General features: G+C 39.3%; 2 non-coding genes across 2 annotated transcripts; both read left to right on the top strand.

The window, feature by feature from the left end:
* The first annotated feature begins 684 nt into the window (after positions 1 to 684).
* Positions 685 to 755, top strand: TRNAG-GCC. The gene has a single exon. It is a non-coding gene; the product is annotated as a tRNA-Gly (tRNA).
* A 1962-nt stretch (positions 756 to 2717) lies between these two features.
* On the top strand, positions 2718 to 2788 carry TRNAG-GCC. Its single transcript has one exon. It is a non-coding gene; the product is annotated as a tRNA-Gly (tRNA).
* The last annotated feature ends 15901 nt before the right edge of the window (positions 2789 to 18689 follow it).

The following is an 18689-nucleotide window of genomic DNA, read 5'->3' as shown; positions in this document are numbered from 1 at the left end:
TAATAGACAACGGTTAAAAAACCGTTGTTGTTTCTAGAAAAGACAACGGTTATTAACCGTTGTCTATGTGCGTTACAACAACACCGGCTTCAACAACACTTAATAGACAACGGTTAAAAAACTGTTGTTGTTTCTAGAAAAGACAACGGTTAAAAAACCGTTGTCTATGCGCGGGACTTACAACAACACCGGCTTCAACAACAGAAATTATACCCCTACGACAACGGTTATTAACCGTTGTCTATGTGCATTTTTCTTGTTGTGGTTGGTACTCGTTTTATGATGTCTATGAGAAGGTAATAATTGTGTTTAAGAGATATATTCAGACTTTGTAATATATTTATGGTTATTAATGGGTTACGTTCTTCTAACTTCTAACACATTTTGAGCCTTTATATGAGAACTGCACCTAATGTTACTTTTCTTTTCATATGTTAGGATATATATTATCTTCTATGAGAGTTGAGTCCAACAACTGAATTTTTAAAAGGAACTAGATATTTTTGTTTGCCTTTAACTGTACATTAATATTTTTCTTGTACTTCTTCCTCATCTTTGATTGGTATAGTCTTTTGAGATTTAGTGTAGTTAAATATTCTATTTTGCCTCTTTTAAATGTTCTACTATTGTTAATCAGACGTTCTCTTTTAACCTTAAACTTAGCCTCTTATGATGTTTGAAGAAGCACTAGTGGTTAAGTGGTAGAATAGTACCCTGCCACGGTACAGACCCGGTTTCGATTCTCGGCTGGTGCACTTTCAAAACGGTGATGAAGAATGCTTATTTGTGGTGATTGGGTCACCATGGTTTGTCCCATCTTAATTGTGTGAATAACATCGCCAACTCTGACAGCACGTTTGGTTCACGGAATGAATTTGGAGGGAATAGGAATGCTATTCCACATGGAATGGAATAGGTAAAGAATAGAATTGCTGAAGGAATAGACTTTAGTAATTGTATTCCATTGGTTGGTTAAAGTAAAAGAAATGGAATAGGTTTTAAATACATAAATACCCTTATACATAATAATAATAATAATAATAATAATAATAATAATAATAATAATAATAATAATGATGAATATGATTATGATATACTGAATGTTATATATATATATATATATATATATATATATATATATATATATATATATATATATTTATTTATATTTATATATATGTGTGTGTGTGAGAGAGAATAACAACAACAATAATAATAATAATAATAATAATAATAATAATTATTATTATTATTATTATTATTATTATTATTATTATTGTTATTCTCATATAATAATAATAATAATAATAATAATAATAATAATAATAATAATTATTATTATTATTATTATTATTATACAAATATATATTTATTTTTATATGTATTTTCTCACTTATCCCACATCGGTGGGAGAAGTAAGGAATGGAGCCTTGATGCTCCTATAAAAGGAGTCTCAAGGCTCCATAATCAATTGCAATGCTCATCCGCTAGGCAAGCTTGCAATGCCCATCCGCTAGGCAAGTTTGCAATGCCCATCCGCTAGGCATGCAGATGAGCAGACTACTTAATTTAGGAGCCAAGACTCCATAATTAAGGAGTCTTATACAGTTATTTTTTTATTTACATATATATATATTTATATATATATATATATATATATATATATATATATATATATATATATATATAATAAACTGTCACGGCCGGTGTTTTGAGAAATTACTTTTTTTTTTTCTCAAAATGCCAATTACAAACGCTACAAAATGTGTGTGTGTGTGTGTGTGTATATACAATTTATATATATATATATATATATATATATATATATATATATATATATATATATATATATATATATATATATATATATATATATATATATATATTGATAGATTGATGGATAAAAATTATAATTAATTAAATATATACATTTATATAATACACTATATTTATTAAATATATATAAATATTATATAATGTGCAAAGGGTATTTTTGGTATTTGTGATATAAAAGCTATTCCCAAGGGAATGGGAATAGCTAATACCAAGGCCCCCCCCTAGGAATGGCTATTCCCCTTGCGAAGGTAATAGCTCATTCCTAGGCATGCTATTCCCATGACAAAATGATCCAACCAAACGATGGAATAGGTCTATTCCAAGGAATGCTATTCAATTCCTAACCTATTCCATGAACCAAACGTGCCATGAGTTTTTATATTTGAAGGTTTCATGTGAATGAGGATAGATTATTTATACCTTACCATGATAAATTTGTTTCTTTTGAATTTTTTTTTTTTGTTGGTACTCGTTTTATGATGTCTATGAGAAGGTAATAATTGTGTTTAAGAGATATATTCAGACTTTGTAATATATTTCTGGTTATTAATGGGTTACGTTCTTCTAACTTTTAACACATTTTGAGCCTTTATGTGAAAACTGCAACTACTATTACTTTTATATTCGTATGTTAGGATATATATTATCTTCTATGAGAGTTGAGTCCAACAACTCAATTTTTAAAAGGAACTAGATATTTTTGTTTGCCTTTAAGAGTACATTAATATTTTTCTTGTACTTCTTCCTCATCTTTGATTGGTATAGTCTTTTGAGATTTAGTGTAGTTCAATATTCTATTTTGCCTCTTTTAAATGTTCTACAATTGTTAATCAGACGTTCTCCATTGACTTTAAACTTAGCCTCTTATGATGTTTTAAGAAGCACTAGTGGTTAAGTGGTAGAATAGTACCCTGCCACGGTACAGACCCGGTTTCGATTCTCGGCTGGTGCATTTTCAAAACGGTGATGAAGAATGCTTATTTGTGGTGATTGGGTCACCATGGTTTGTCCCATCTTAATTGGATGAATAACATCGCCAACTCTGAGTTTTTATATTTGAAGGTTTCAGAGATATATTCAGACTTGAGTTTTTATATTTGAAGCTTTCAGAGATATATTCAGACTTTGTAATTTATTTCTGGTTATTAATGGGTTACGTTCTTCTAACTTTTAACACATTTTGAACCTTTATATGAGAACTGTAACTACTATTACTTTTCTTTTCGTATGTTAGGATATATATTATCTTCTTTGATAGTTGAGTCCAACAACTCGATTTTCATAAGGTACTAGATATTTTTGTTTGCCTTTAAGAATATATTAATATTTTTCTTGTACTTCTTCCTCATCTTTGATTGGTAGAGTCTTTTGATATTTAGTGTAGTTCAATATTCTATTTTGCCTCTTCTAAATGTTCTACTATTGTTAATCAGACGTTCTCTTTTGACCTTGAAACTTAGCCTCTTATGATGTTTTAAGAAGTACCAGTGGGCTAGTGGTAGAATATTACCCTGCCACTGTTCAGAAGCAGGTTTGATTCTCGACTGGTGCACTTTCAAACGATGATGAAGAATCCGTATTTGTGGTCATTGGGTCGCCATGGGTTGTCCGATCTTAACTGGATGAATAACAGCGCCGTTTTTATTTTTGAAGGTTTCATGTGAATGAAGATAGATTATTTATACCTTACCATAGATAAATTTGTTTCTTTTGAATTTTTTTTGTTGGTACTCGTTTTATGAAGTCTAGGAGAAGGTAATAATTGTGTTTAAGAGATATATTCAGACTTTGTAATATATTTCTGGTTATTAATGGTTTACGTTCTTCTAACTTTTAACACATTTTGAGCCTGTATGTGAGAACTGCAACTACTATTACTTTTATTTTCGTATGTTAGGACAAATATTATCTTCTTTGATAGTTGAGTCCAACAACTCGATTTTCAGAAGGTACTAGATATTTTTGTTTGTCTTTAAGAATACATTAATATTTTTCTTGTACTTCTTCCTCATCTTTGATTGGTAGAGTCTTTTGAAATTTAGTGTAGTTCAATATTCTATTTTGCCTCTTCTAAATGTTCTACTATTGTTAATCATACGTTCTCTTTTGACCATGAAACTTAGCCTCTTATGATGTTTTAAGAAGCACCTGTGGTCTAGTGGTAGAATAGTACCCTGCCACGGTACAGACCCGGCTTCGATTCTCGACTGGTGCACTTTGAAAACGATGATGAAGAATGTGTATTTGTGGTCATTGGGTCGCCATAGGTTTTCCGATCTTAACTGGATGAATAACAGCGCCAACTCTGAGTTTCTATTCGATTCATGGATTAATTGAATAATTAATCCTATTTCAATTGAATAATTAATTTCTGAAATCCTGAAATTTAATAGTTGGGGACTAGTATTTGACTAGTTAATTCCAATGTCAAGTTGTACCTTGAGCCTTGAAGGGGGTTCCCTTGTTCCTTACACTTTTTAAAGTTAGTAAGGGTATTTTTGACCTTTCACCAAGTGTTAGTATTGTAACCTAACCTAGAAGACATCTTCATTTCACCCCTTACACTTTCTAAAATATTAGCTCTACCTTCTCTCTAGAAAGGTGAGTAGCTTTTCCTTCAAGCTAAGTTGAGACCTTGCCAAGACTTCAAGATTTGCTTCCAAGATTCAACCTTTCACCTATTTGGGCATCTAGGAGGGTAAGATCTAAGTCCATCTTGTGTTTTTGGTTCCATCTTAGTTGTCTTTTTCTTAAAAGTAGGATCTTTATGATATTTTTGTTTGTTCTTGAAGTGGGTTTGGAAAGTGAGTCTTTTGGGGAGCTTGCTAAGGTGTAAAGTGAAGTCTTTTAGGCTAGAAGAGGTAACCCATGCTCTACAAAACCTATTTTGCTTACCTGTATGTGATTTCTTGGATTCTACATGTGTTTTGCTATGAAATGTTAGTGTTTATGCATTTGTCTTGTGAAAATGCATATCTAGAGCTTGTGTTTAGGGTTCTTGTGTCCCATCGCTTGGCATTTCCTTTGATTCAAGTCATTTTGTTGTATTGGGTGAGATTTGGCATGTTTTGGACTTGAATTTGAGCTTGGAGTTGAAAATCCCCGAAGCGATTATTTTGGGCACAGGGATGTACCCGCGGGCGGAACGGCGGGCAGTGTAACACCCCCAAAAACAAGACCTAAAAACAAGTCTTAACACATGCAGATTAACAACAAAACACTAGCATAGCGGAAGATAGAAAGATAACTGGATAAAAGGAATCCAAAACGGGGTGTTATGCCACGTATACCACACTTGGCATACGCTGCGGCGACAATCTGCAAGTGTACCACTATCCCAAAAACAACAAACTAGAACAATCTAAAGACATTGGCACACAGGCCTCAACAACACTGTCTAAAGATACAGGTGCTAAGCTACCGGCTCTAGACATCGCGCTCGACTACGCATCACCTGAAAGATACAAAGATAAACATCGGGGCGACGCCCGGTCAGCGAAAGATGCTGGTAACCCACCAATACCATTAAGTATCATAAATAGGTAGATATATAATATGAAAACCATTTTCGAAACGGAATACATATATATAAGTCAAAAGCCAAGATCAAAAGACAACACAAGACTCACCACTCACAAGGATAACACCGGGAACACGTCCCAACCGCAAAGGTTAACCACACACAAGGATAAAGACTCACCCAACGGCAACACATGCCAAAACACCACAAGACTCCGTGACTACACACGTCATGAGAGAAGATCACACAACAACGGCTTCACAAGCCCTCGTGACATCACACATCACGAGTTGATATGCCTTCCTTATGCCGTGTTCCAACCTTATGGCTACCCCCAACCTTGTACCTTCAAAGCCAACCATTACCTCCAGAAAACCCCTGTACAGCCGAGTCCAACCTTATTCCGCCGGGACCGTCGTCCCCCACCTACAGACCACCAACGAAAACCCACCAATTCACGGCAACACATGCCCGGATAACACAATGTTATCCCCCAAACACTTGGACTCAGCCACAACTCCATAATCACGTCACGGCCACCACGAGGACCGCTGCAATACCTTGGTGACTAGTGTCCCATACCACTAATCGTGCAATCCAGGTAGAGCCACACACGCACCACCACTCACACGAAATAAGCAACGGATTGCAAAAGAGGTATGAAACATACTCAATCAAGAGACGGGTCACCACACAACGACAACAACGACGCTAGCATTAAGATAATAACTAGCAAGCTCAACAATGGGGAAACTCAAGATAGTTCCAAGGAACACACAAGACACCACACGGTTCAACGAAACACAATGTTGAACACTTAGCACCATTCACAACACCAAAGATCCTACATGGATACCTACCATAAAGCTCTAGACCTACGAAACATCAAGAAGACGCTCAAATAGTTCCACAAAAGAACATCGGGAGGCCAAAAGATCAAAGACCGAGGCAAACAAATCACGGGGAACAAATCCCATCTCAACACCATTATGTTCCCCGCGGGTGGACCCACGGGTAGTTCCCCAACCGTGGTCCCGCCCGCGGGTACAATACCCACAAGGCATCACGTTCCCGCGGGTAGGCCGGCGGGTGGTGCCCCGGCCGCCGTTCCGCCCGCGGGTACGTCCCTGTACCACAACAAATCCCTTCGGGGATTTTCTCCTCCAAACACAAATTCAAGTCCAAAACATGCCAAATCTCACCAAACACAACAAAATGACTGGAACCAAGGAAAATGCCAAGCAATGGCACAAAGGAATCCTAAACACAAGCTCTAGATATGCAATATCACAAGATAAATGCATAAACTCTCACATTTCATAGCAAAACACAAATAGAAGCCAAGAAATCATATATAGGTAAGCAAAATAGGTTTTGTAGAGCATGGGTTACCTCTTGAAGAACAAAAGACTCTTCTTACACCACAACAAGCTCTCCACTTAGCTCACTAGCCAAACCCACTTCAAGATCAAACCAAAAGATCATAAAGATCCAACCTTTAAGAAAAAGACAACTAAGATGGAACCAAAAAGACTAGACAAGCTTAGATCTTACCCTTCTAGATGCCAAAATAGAGGAAAGATTGAATCTTGGAAGCAAAACTTGGAATCTTGCCAAAGGCTTCTTTTGGCTTGAGGAACAAGCTACTCTTCTATTCTAGAGAGAAGGTAGAGATATTTTCTAGGAAATGTAAGGGATGAAAAATGAAGAATTCTTCTAGGTTTAGGTTACAAAACTAGCTCTTGGTGAAAAGACAAGGATACAAAACTAGAAAGTGTAAGGAACAAGGGAACTCCTCTCAAAGCACAAGGTACAACACCACTTAATGATTGACTAGTCAAATATTAGTCCTTGAGTATCAAAAATCAGGATTTTAGGAATCAATTCCTCAAAAGAAATAGAATTAATTACTCAATTAATTCATGGTTTGGAGTAGGGCTAGTCCCGCGGGTGTCACAGGCAGAGCCCTACCCATCGCCCCACCCGCGGGAACGTGGCTTGTGGGTGTTGGTACTCGCGGGCAGGACCACGAGTAGGGGCCAACCCGTGGGTCCACCCGCGGGTACATGTTGTGGTTGTTGGGGGATTTGTTCCCCGTGATCCTTTTGACTCGGTATTTGGTCTTTTGACTTCCCGATGTTTTTTTTTGTAGAACTATTTGAGTGTCTTCATGATGTTTCGTATGTCTAGAACTATATGGTAGGTATCCATGTAGGACATTGGTGTCTTGAATCGTGCTAAGTGTTCAACATTGTGTTTCGTTGAACCGTGATGTGTCTTGTGTGTTCCTCGGAACTATCTTTGGTTTCCTCGTTGATAAGCATGCTAGTTTGGTGTCTAAATACTAGCATGTGTGTTGTTTGTACCTTCCGAGTGGTTGATGATAACTTGTGTTATTCATCGTTGTTGTTGTTGGACTGTGATCCATTCCTTGATTGAGTCTGTTTCATACCTTCGTTGTAATCTGTTGATTGATTCTTGTTGAGGAGTGGTGTGTGTGGCTTTACTTGGTTTGCACGATTAGTGGTATGGGACACTAGTCACCAAGGTATTGCAGCGGTCCTCGTGGTGGCCGTGACGTGATTATGGAGTTGTGGCCTGAGTGATGGGTCCCCGTATTTCTTGGGAAGGCATGTGTTGCCGTGTGTGTACGGTACCTCGTGTAGTATGAAATTGGTGGTCTCGTTGGTGGTCGTTGGTAGGGGACGACTGTCCTGGAGGGAAAAGGTTGACTAAGAAGTACAGGGGTCCTGGAGGTAATGGTTGGAAAGAAGAAACAAGGTTGGGGGTAACCATAAGGTTGGAACAGGGCATAAGGCAGGCATACCAACTCGTGATGGGTGATGTTGTGAGGGCTATTGTAGCCGTGTTGTGTGTTCTTCTCTTGTGACGTGGGTAGTCACGGAGGCATGTGCTGCCGGGTATGTAAGTCTTATTCTTTGGCATTGTGCTTGTCGGGTTTTGATCTATTGAGTGATGATAGATCATGCCTTGACTCTTTTGTGAGTCGTGTTGTTCTTGTGGTCTTGGGATGTGTTCCCGTGTTGTTTGTTGAGCGTGTTGAGTCTTATGTTGGCTATTGATCTTGGTTTTGACTTATATATATATGTATTCCGTTTCAAAAAAAATGGTTTTTGTATATATACCATATCTATATATGATACTTAACGGTATTGGTGGGTTACCAGCATTATCGCTGACCGGGCGTCGTCCCAATGTTTATCTTTGTGTTCTTTCAGGTGAGGTCTAGACGAGCGCGATGTCTAGTGGCCGGTAGCTTAGTACCTTTATCCTTGTTTTGTGGCCTGTGTGCCAATGTAGTTTTAGACTGATGCCTTTGGGATAGATGTATACACATTGCAGATTTGACCGCCGTAGCATTTACCGTGATTGGTAGACGTGGCATAACACCCCGTTTGGATTCCTTTTATCCAGTTATCGTTTTATCTTCCGCTGTGCTAGTATGATTTTGTATGATCTGCATGTGTTAAGGCCTTTTTATATAGGTCATGTTTGGGGGGTGTTACAATTGGTATCAGAGCCTAGGTTTGAGCCTAGGAGGAGTTAAGTCTTGACTTTCTAAGTGGCTAAGTGTGGTTTGAGACCTCTAAGTGACCTTAAGAAACTAAGTGTTAGGCTTAGGACTCTAGGTTGTGCGGTGAGCTGTGTGTTGCCTTTTGTTCTTTCGTTGTTTGCTATCTTTTGGTAACCGTGTTGTGGTTGAAGAAGTTGCGATGCCTCCTCGTCCCCGAGTCCGTACCCCGGAGACCCCGACCAACGAGCAGCTCGCTCTGAACCTTCACCAGCTGACTCAGACCATGCAGACGCTCAGTGAAGCTTTGTTGAACAACAATCACGTTGTGCCGCCTCCTCCTCCTGCTGGGCACCATGATGTAGGTCGTTTGGTGTCGGGACATCGGCCGCCCACCTCCGCCGGCGAGGAAGACCCGGTAGTCTTGGAAGAGCGGCTATGGGTGTTTGACAAGATCTTCACCGTTGTGGGTTGCACCGAAGAGAGAAGAGTAGAACTGGCAACGTTCTACTTTTGCCAAGAAGCGGATTTGTGGTGGGTCCATGAAGGTCCGACTCATCTTGAAGAACCTGAGTTCGGTTGGATCGCGCTCAAGGACAGAATGCGCGAGAGGTTCTACCCAGCACATGTGCGCGCCACCATGTACGAAGAGTTCCTCCACCTGCAGCAAGGATCCATGTCTGTGGTTGAATACCACAAGAGGTTCTTGGAGTTGGCACGTTTTGCGAGGACGCTTGTGCCTTCAGAGCTCGCTAAAGTCGAGAAATTCGTGGCCGGTCTGAACTATGAGGCGCGAAAATCTTTGACTGTGAGTAGGCCGAGCTCTCTTAAGGACGCATACGTGTGTGCCGCCGATCTGTATCGCGTGCAGCAGCTTCAGAGAGGATCGTTCGAGCAAGCTAGGAAGAGGACCGAGGGCGGAGGTTCTTCTACCTTTAAGAAGCCAAGACCCAGTTTCCAGGCCAAGAGCATGTCATCTTCTTCTCAAGGACCTATCAGAATGGAGCACCGGGATCAAGCTAAGTCGGTTGTTGGCCATAGATGTGGGAAGGTGCATGCGGGCCAAGATTGTCATGGCCAGGCGTTTAGGTGTTTCCGATGCGGGGATCGTGGTCACAAAGTCGCGGAGTGTCCCCAGCTTGCCGGTCAGAGAGCGTTGCCGCCACCCCCGGGAGTTGGAGGAGCTTTGGGAGGGAGTTCGGGTCGCGGAGCAGTCGGAACTAGGCCACCTGGAAGGTTCTTTGTGATGGCGCGTTCATAGGCTGAGTCAGAGGGCTTGATGGAGGATGAGTTGGCAGGTAACCCCATTCCTCTAGCCTATCTTTGTTTTTCCATGATCATCGTGTTCGTTGTTGTCTTGAGTGTTATCTTGTGTCTCGTAGTTGTCTTTTGCTTGGCAATCCTTGGCATGTTTTTTTCCTTGATAGCAATTCTTTTGGGGCTTAGCGTAAACTCTTCTTGCTAAGTGATTTCTTTAGTTTGGTATATAAGCTTCGTTGTGAAGTTAACAATCCATCCTTGTAATGTTTTGTGGTTTGGGCCAATTCTACAATCCTTATACTTGGTTGTTGTTACAACAATTCCTTGTGAACTCCCTAAATTTTCCAAGTATTCATTGAATTTGGAAATAGCAAAATTCATACCAAAAACCTTTCCTTGTGTAGCTTAAAAGCCAAGCTTAATGTTTAAATTGTAACCTTTAAGTTTCAAACCCAAGCTTATTCTTTATCAACCCAACCTCTAAACCACTTGAGCCAATTATCTTTCTTAAAATCTATCCAATTTTAATCCCATCTAAACCACAAATTCCCACTTTACCCAAAATCCCCAAATTAAATAATCTTTTTCCCCAATTTCTCCCAAATCCATAAAATCCCACATTCTCTTTTCTTCTTCTCCTCTCTACCCGTGAGATCACCCAAACCCCATCCCCAACCCGTAGCTTCACCGCCACCACCACCTGCCCGTCGCCCCACCGTCGCCGAGCCACCGTCGTCGCTGTTCGCCGGAGCCGCCGCCGACGACCTGCTGTGCGTCGCGTCGCCATGAGCAGCCGCGAGGGAGAGAGAGCTCAAGAGAGAGAGAGAGAGAGGCAGCATGAGTGTGAAGAAGAAGTTGTGGGCTTTGTTTGTTGAGTTTTGGGTAATCTCTTGCCATGCCTAGAAGATCAAGTTTGGCTAGGAAAGCGGAATGGGTGGATGCCCACTACCTTGTTCTTGAAGATAAAGCTTTTGACCCGGAAGCTTTTCCTAGTGCTTTGTTGGATACGCTTAGATTCCAAGGTTTGTTGGATGGGTTTCTCGCCATAAGGGCCGAGACTTACCCGAGTCTGGTTAAAGAGTTTTATCATCACATGGTAGTGACAAGGGAAGGTGATATGCTTGAGATCACTTCTAAAGTGAGAGGTGTAAAGTTGGTGCTTTCTGAGAAGAGGCTGGCTCAGCTTTTGAGTTTGTCTGCTAACGGAATGGCTCAGTACAGTGGTCATGCTTGGATTAGTATGGATACCGTGGGGTACCGTGACTACTTGAGCTATTTGTTGGGCAGTACGAGTGGTTTCACTCAAGCCTCTAGGCTGGAGAAGAAGTAGTTGTCTGCAGAGCAAAGGATTTTGGTAATGTTGGTATAGGGTTGTTTGTTGTCTAATAACAACAAAAGCAGTTTGTTGGAAAAGTTGGAGTGCACCTTTGCCTTTTATCTCAAGAATATGGTTAAGTTCAACTTGCCAGCTTTGATGTTGCAACACATGGTGTTTTGCCGGGATCACAATCGGAAGAGCTTACCGTACGGGATGGTGTTGAGTTGGATCTTGGTTAAGAAGGGTGTCAGTGTGGATGGTTGTCTCCCGAAGGATGTGGGAAAGATGGTGTTGGATTCCTCCAACCTTCGGAGTTGTAATCTGTTTCAGATAGATGATGGTGAGTATATCGCGCTGGAGGAAGTTGCAAGGAAAGCACCCGAAGAAAGGGCCGAGTTGGCAGCTGAGCTTGGCATTCATGCCAGGAAGTTGTGCCTCGCCGTTCAGAGTTTGGGAGGTGGTGAGGAAGCCGAGGATGAAGCCAATCGTGAGGACGTGGTGGGAGCACCGGAAGCTGCCGAAGCTGAAGAAAGTGATTCGGATAGTGAAGAGAACCGACGAAGAAGGGAAGCCCGCACGAAGAGGGAGCATGATGCCATGGCGCACGAGGAGTGCGTTATCGCCTTGCTTCGCCCGCAGAACCGTTTGATCGAGGAGGGTTTCGCCTTTATGAAGACGCAGTTTGTTGCTGTGCATCAGAGGCTAGACTAGGTTGAGGCCAGTTCGAGCCGCAGAGACGAAGATGAGGAGGAGTCTGAGGAGGCCGAGGAGTCTGAAGAGGCCGAGGAGTCGGAGAGTGAGGAGTTCTAGCTAGTGTTGTGGTAATCCCGTTTCCTTTTTGCCGTTGTTAGCTTGGTGGTAGTTTGTTGCTTGCCTTGTGTGTGTGCTTGCTTTGCTTGTTTCCTTGTTGTTAGCTAGCTTAGAAGTTGGTGTTTGGAGTTGGTTGTCTAGTTTTTGGCTGTTGTCTAGCAGTCGGTGTGGGAGTTAAACCTAGAGTTCGTGATGCTCAATTCAACCTTTGTAAACTCTTGCCAATTCTTGATTTGATATAAGCCTTCCCTCTTGTTTGGAATTCTTGTGAAACCTTTTGAGTTTTGACCAAAGAGCTTATTATTGAACCTCTTGTCACAAGGTTGTTCCTATTACCGTTTGTTTTAACTCGTCGTACCCATGCTTCGGGGACGAAGCTTCTTCGAAGGGGGAGAGGATGTGACACCCAAAAAATCCAAATTCGATTCATGGATTAATTGAGTAATTAATCCTATTACAATTGAATAATTAATTTCTGAAATCCAGAAATTTAATAGTTGGGGACAAGTATTTGACTAGTCAACTCCAAAGTCAAGTTGTACCTTGAGCCTTGAAGGGGTTCCCTTGTTTCTTACACTTTCTAAAGTTAGTAAGGGTATTCTTGACCTTTCACCAAGTGTTAGTATTGTAACCTAACCTAGAAGACATCTTCATTTCACCCCTTACACTTTCTAAAATATTAGCTCTTCCTTCTCTCTAGAAAGGTGAGTAGCTTTTCCTTCAAGCTAAGTTAAGACCTTGCCAAGACTTCAAGATTTGCTTCCAAGATTCAACCTTTCACCTATTGGGCATCTAGGAGGGTAAGATCTAAGTCCATCTTGTTTTTTTGGTTCCATCTTAGATGTCTTTTTCTTAAAAGTAGGATCTTTATGATCTTTTGGTTTGTTTTTGAAGTGGGTTTGGAAAGTGAGCCTTGTGGGGAGCTTGTTGAGGTGTAAAGTGAAGTCTTTTAGCCTACAAGAGGTAACCCATGCTTTACAAAACCTATTTTGCTTACCTATATGTGATTTCTTGGATTCTACATGTGTTTTGCCGTGAAATGTGAGTGTTTATGCATTTGTCTTGTGAAAATGCATATCTAGAGCTTGTGTTTTGGGTTCTTGTGTGCCATCGCTTGGCATTTCCTTTGATTCAAGTCATTTTGTTGTATTGGGTGAGATTTGGCATGTTTTGGACTTGAATTTGAGCTTGGAGTTGAAAATCCCCGAAGGGATTATTTTGGGCACAGGGATGTACCCGCGGGCAGAGCCCTACCCGTTGCCCCACCCGCGGGAACGTGGCTTGTGGGTGTTGGTACCCGCGAGCAGGACCACGAGTAGGGGCCTACCCGTGGGTCTACCCGCGGGGTACATGTTATGGTTGTTGGGGGATCTGTTCCCCGTGATCCTTTTGACTCGGTATTTGGTCTTTTGACTTCCCGATGTTCTTTTGTGAAACTATTTGAGTGTCTTCTTGATGTTTCGTATGTCTAGAACTATATGGTAGGTATCCATGTAGGACTTTAGTGTCTTGAATCTTGCTAAGTGTTCAACATTGTGTTTCGTTGAACCGTGATGTGTCTTGTGTGTTCCTCAGAACTATCTTTGATTTCCCCGTTGATAAGCATTTTAGTTTGGTGTCTAAATGCTAGCACGTGTGTTGTTTGTACCTTCCGATTGGTTGATGATAACTTGTATTATTCATCGTTGTTGTTGTAGGACTGTGATCCATTCCTTGATTGAGTATGTTTCATACCTTCGTTGTAATCCGTTGATTGATTCCTGTTGAGGTGTGGTGTGTGTGGCTTTACCTGGATTGCACGATTAGTGGTATGGGACACTTGTCACCAAGGTATTGCAGAGGTCCTCGTGTTGGCCGTGACGTGATTATGGAGTTGTGGCCTGAGTGACGGGTGCACGTAGTTCTTGGGATGGCATGTGTTGCCGTGTGTGTGTACGGTACCTCGTGTACTATGAAATTGGTGGTCTCGTTGGTGGTCGTTGGTGGGGGACGACGGTCCCGGAGGGAAAAGGTTGGACTAAGAAGTACAGGGGTCCTGGAGGTAATGGTTGGAAAGAAGAAACAAGGTTGGGGGTAGCCAAAAGGTTGGAACAGGGCATAAGGCAGGCATACCAACTCGTGATGGGTGATGTTTCGAGGGCTATTGTAGCCGGTGTTGTGTGTTCTTCTCTTGTGATGTGTGTAGTCACGGAGGCATGTGTTGTCGGGTGTGTAAGTCTTATTCTTTGGCGGTGTGCTTGTCCGGATTTGATCTATTGAGTGATGATAGATCATGCCATGACTCTTTTGTGAGTCGTGTTGTTCTTGTGGTCTTGGGATGTGTTCCCGTGTTGTTTGTTGAGAGTGTTGAGTCTTATGTTGGCTATTGATCTTGGTTTTGACTTATATATATATATATATATATATATATATATATATATATATATATATATATATATATATATATATATTACGTTTCAAAAAAATGGTTTTTGTATAGATACCATATCTATGTATGATACTTAAAGGTATTGGTGGGTTACCAGCATTATCGCTGACCGGCCGTCGTCCCAATGTTTATCTTTGTGCTCTTTCAGGTGATGTCTAGACGAGAGCGATGTCTAGTGGCCGGTCGCTTAGTACATTTATCCTTGTTTTGTGGCATGTGTGCCAATGTAGTTTTAGACTGATGTCTTTGGGATAGATGTATACACATTGCAGAGTTGACCGCCATAGCGTTTACCGTGGTTGGTAGACGTGGCATGACACCCCGTTTGGATTACTTTTATCCAGTTATCGTTTTATCTTCCGCGGTGCTAGTTTGTTGTTGTATGATCTGCATGTGTTAAACCCTTTTTATATACGTAATGTTTGGGGGGGGGGGGGGGGGGGGGCGGGGGGGGGGGGTGTTACAGGTAAAATAGTACCCTGCCACGGTACAGACCCGGGTTCGATTCCCGGCTGGTGCACTATCAAAACGATGATGAAGAATGCGTATTTGTGGTCATTGGGTCGCAATAGGTTGTCCGATCTTAACTGGATGAATAACATAGCCAACTCTGTGTTTCTATTTTTGAAGGTTACATGTGAATGGAGATAGATTATTTATACCTTACCATAGATAAATTTGTTTCTTTTGAATTTTTTTGTTGGTACTCGTTTTATGATGTCTAGGAGAAGGTAATAATTGTGTTCTTACCATAGATAAATTTGTTTCTTCTTAATTTTTTTGTTGGTACTCGTTTTATGATGTCTAGGAGAAGGTAATAACAGTGTTTAAGAGATATATTCAGACTTTGTAATATATTTCATGTTATAAATGGGTTACGTTCTTCTAACTTTTAACACATTTTGAGTCTCTATATGAGAACTGCAACTACTATTACTTTTCTTTTCGTATGTTAGGATATATATTATCTTCTTTGATAGTTTAGTCCAACAACTCGATTTTCAGAAGCTACTAGATATTTTTGTTTGCCTTTAACAATACATTAATATTTTTCTTGTACTTCTTCCTCATCTTTGATTGGTAGAGTCTTTTGAGATTTAGTGTTGTTCAATATTCTATTTTGCCTCTTCTAAATGTTCTACTATTGTTAATCAGACATTCTCTTTTGACCTTGAAACTTAGCCTCTTATGATGTTTAAAGAAGCACCAGTGGTCTAGTGGTAGAGTAGTACCCTTCCACGGTACAAACCTGGGTTTGATTCTCGGCGAATGCGTATTGGACATTGGGTCGCCATGGGTTGTATGATCTTAACTGGATGAATAACAGCGCCAACTCTGAGTTTATATTTTTGAAGGTTTCTTGTAAATGAAGATAGATTATTTATACCTTATCATAGATAAATTTGTTTCTTTTGAATTTTTTTGTTGGTACTCGTTTTATGATGTCTAGGAGAAGGTAATAATTGTATTTAAGAGATATATTCAGACTTTGTATTATATTTCTGGTTATTAATGGGTTACATTCTTCTAACTTTAAGTCATTTTGAGCCTTTATAAGAGAACTGCAACTATTGTTACTTTTCTTTTCGTAAGTTAGTATATATATTATTTTCTTTGATAGTTGAGTCCAACAATTCGATTTTTAGATGGAACTAGATATTTTTGTTTGCCTTTAAGAATACATTAATATTTCACTTGTACTACTTCCTCATCTTTGATTGGTAGAGTCTTTTGAGATTTAGTGTAGTTCAATATTCTATTTTGCCTCTTCTAAATGTTCTACAATAGTTACTCAAACGTTTACTTTTGACCTTGAAACTTAGCCTCTTATGATGTTTTAAGAAGCACTAGTGGTTAACTGGTAAAATAGTGTAGAGTCTTTTGACTGGTAGAGTCTTTTGAGATTTAGTGTAGTTCGATATTCTATTTTGCCTCTTCTAAATGTTCTACAATAGTTACTCAAACGTTTTCTTTTGACCTTGAAACTTAGCCTCTTATGATGTTTTAAGAAGCACTAGTGGTTAACTGGTAAAATAGTACCCTACCTCCGAATAGACCCGGGTTCGACTCCCGGCTGGTGCACTTTCTTCAAAACGATGATAAAGAATGCGTATTTGTGGTGATTGGGTAGCCAAGAGTTGTTCGATCTTAACAGTACCAACTTTGAGTTTTTATATTTGAAGGTTTCATGTGAATGAAGATAGATTATTTATACCTTTCCATAGATAAATTTGTTACTTTTGAATTTTTTATGTTGGTACTCGTTTTATGATGTCTTGGATAAGGTAATAATTGTGTTTAAGAGATATATTCAGACTTTGTAATATATTTCTGGTTATTAATGGGTTACATTCTTCTAACTTTAACTCATTTTGAGCCTTTATATGAGAACTGCAACTACTATTACTTTTCTTTTTATATGTTAGTATATATATTAATTTCTTTGATAGTTGAGTCCTACAACTCGATTTTTAGAAGGAACTAGATATTTTTGTTTGCCTTTAAGAATACATTTATATTTTTCTTGTACTTCTTCCTCATCTATGATTGGTATAGTCTTTTGAGATTCAGTGTAGTTCAATATTCTATTTTGCCTCTTCTAAATGTTCTACTATTGTTAATCAGACGTTCTCTTTTGACCTTAAACTTAGCCTTTTATGATATTTTAAGAAGCACCAGTGGTTAAGTGGTAGAATAGAACCCTGTCATGGAGTAGACCCAGGATCGATTCCCGGATGGTGCACTTTCAAAACGGTGATGATGAATGCTTATTTGTGGCGATTGGGTCACCATGGGTTGTCCCATCTTAATTGGATGAATAACATCGCCAACTCTGAGTTTTTATATTTGAAGGTTTCATGTGAATGAAGATAGATTATTTATACCTCACCATAGATAAATTTGTTTCTTTTGAATTTTTTTTTGTTGGTACTCGTTTTACGATGTCTAAGAGACGGTAATAATTGTGTTTAAGAGATATATTCAGACTTTGTAATATATTTCTTGTTATTAATGGGTTACGTTCTTCTAACTTTTATCACATTTTGAGCCTTTATATGAGTACTGTAACTACTAATACTTTTGTTTTCGTATGTTAGGATATATATTATCTTCTTTGATAGTTGAGTCCAACAATTCGATTTTCATAAGGTACTAGATATTTTTGTTTGCCTTTAAGAATATATTAATATTTTTCTTGTACTTGTTCCTCATGTTTGATTGTTAGAGTCTTTTGAGATTTAGTGTAGTTCAATATTATATTTTGCATCTTCTAAATGTTCTACTATTGTTAATCAGACGTTCTCTTTTGACCTTGAAACTTAGCCACTTATGATGTTTTAAGAAGTACCAGTGGTCTAGTGGTAGAATAGTACCCTGCCACGGTACAAACACGGGTTCAATTCCAGGTTGGTGCACATTCAAAACGATGATGAAGAATGCGTATGTGTTGTGAGTGGGTCGCCATGGGTTGTCCCATCTTATTTCGATGAATAATAGCGCCAACTCTGAGTTTCTATTTTTGAAGGATTCATGTGAATGAAGATAGATTATTTATACCTTACCATAGATAAATTTGTTTCTATTGAATTTTTTTGTTGGTACTCGTTTTATGATGTCTAGGAGAAGGTAATAATTGTGTTTAAGAGATATATTCAGACTTCGTGATATATTTCTGGTTATTAATGGGTTACGTTCTTCTAACCTTTAACACATTTTGAGTCTTAAATGAGAACTGCACATTTTGAGTCTTTATATGAGAACTGCAAGTACTATTACTTTTCTTTTCGTATGTTATGATATATATTATCTTCTTTGATAGTTGAGTCCAACAACTCGATTTTCAGAAGTTACTAGATATTTTTGTTTGCCTTTAAGAATACATTAATATTTTTCTTGTACTTCTTCCTCATCTTTGATTGGTAGAGTCTTTTGAGATTTAGTGTAGTTTAATGTTCTATTTTGCCTCTTCTAAATGTTCTACTAT

This window comes from Ipomoea nil, unplaced genomic scaffold (genome assembly GCF_001879475.1).
Source record: "Ipomoea nil cultivar Tokyo-kokei standard unplaced genomic scaffold, Asagao_1.1 scaffold3100, whole genome shotgun sequence".
NCBI classification, from domain to species: Eukaryota; Viridiplantae; Streptophyta; class Magnoliopsida; order Solanales; family Convolvulaceae; genus Ipomoea; species Ipomoea nil.
The sequence above is the reverse complement of the archived record's forward strand: the minus strand, read 5'-3'. Positions and strand labels throughout refer to the sequence as shown.